The sequence below is a fragment of the Pteropus medius genome, unplaced genomic scaffold, assembly GCF_902729225.1.
Source record: "Pteropus medius unplaced genomic scaffold, Ma_sr-lr_union100, whole genome shotgun sequence".
NCBI classification, from domain to species: Eukaryota; Metazoa; Chordata; class Mammalia; order Chiroptera; family Pteropodidae; genus Pteropus; species Pteropus medius.
In genome coordinates, this window is record NW_024351073.1 from 2,242,634 (window position 1) to 2,243,661 (window position 1,028).

The following is a 1,028-nucleotide window of genomic DNA, read 5'->3' on the forward strand; positions in this document are numbered from 1 at the left end:
AAACATAGGTCATCTGCAATCCAATGAAATGTGAAGCATAACCCTAAGTGCCTTTTAATAGGTGATATAACCTGTACTCTATTAAGGGGCCTTTAGAACAATTCTAACCCTTTTAAAACAAACAATGCTGCCATGGACATTTTTGGATAAATGCCTTTGTGATTACATGTGAATATGTGTATATGCTATGTAATGACATTTATTTGGGGATCATATTATCAAGAAGTATAAGGTCTTTTAATCAAATCACAGGTGATGAGCCAAAGGTAGTTGAGATACATATGAACGGCAACCAATGCCAGCCATTGTTCTTGTCAGTAGAATGTCTTTTGAAATTGCGACAACTTCAAAATAATATCAACTTCAGTTGATATTATTTTAATATCTAAAAGAGTTATGTTTAGAAATATTAAAGAGTGCAGGTTCCCATCAAGTTTCACAACTAGTGGAGTTAGATAGGAAAAACAATTTGTCTTTAAACTCTAAAAAAAAAAATCTAAACCAATTAAAAAATATAATAAATAACAAAAGTCAGGTAATCAATTCAATGGGAGATAAAGGATTCTTTCCACAGACTATGGACCTCTGCTCACAAGATAAGAAGACTAAAATTCCAGCCTTCAAATTATGAAGTCCCGGTGATACCTCTGAAATAGGACTCAGTATGTTCCATCAGAATTCAGTGACTGTCATGACCTAAATTTCTGGTTGTTATGCAACCTCAAGCAAGCTGAGAAGACAATTTCAAAAATGATGTTAGATGGGATACTTCCTTTAGTAGCTAAGCATCCTGCAACCCCAGAAAACTTTAGAATTCTGTCTAGAAAGCTTTCAAAGAAAATAATCTTATTAATGTTTTTGGTTAAGTGATATATCCACGTTTGATAATTGTAAAATATTAGTAATGTTTAAGGGAACTTGGCATATTAAAATGAGAGGTAAGATGGATAATTCCAATTTAAAATGTGTAATGAAATATTTGTTGTAGAAGTGATTTAAACTTGCATACAATGCTTATAAAAAAAACC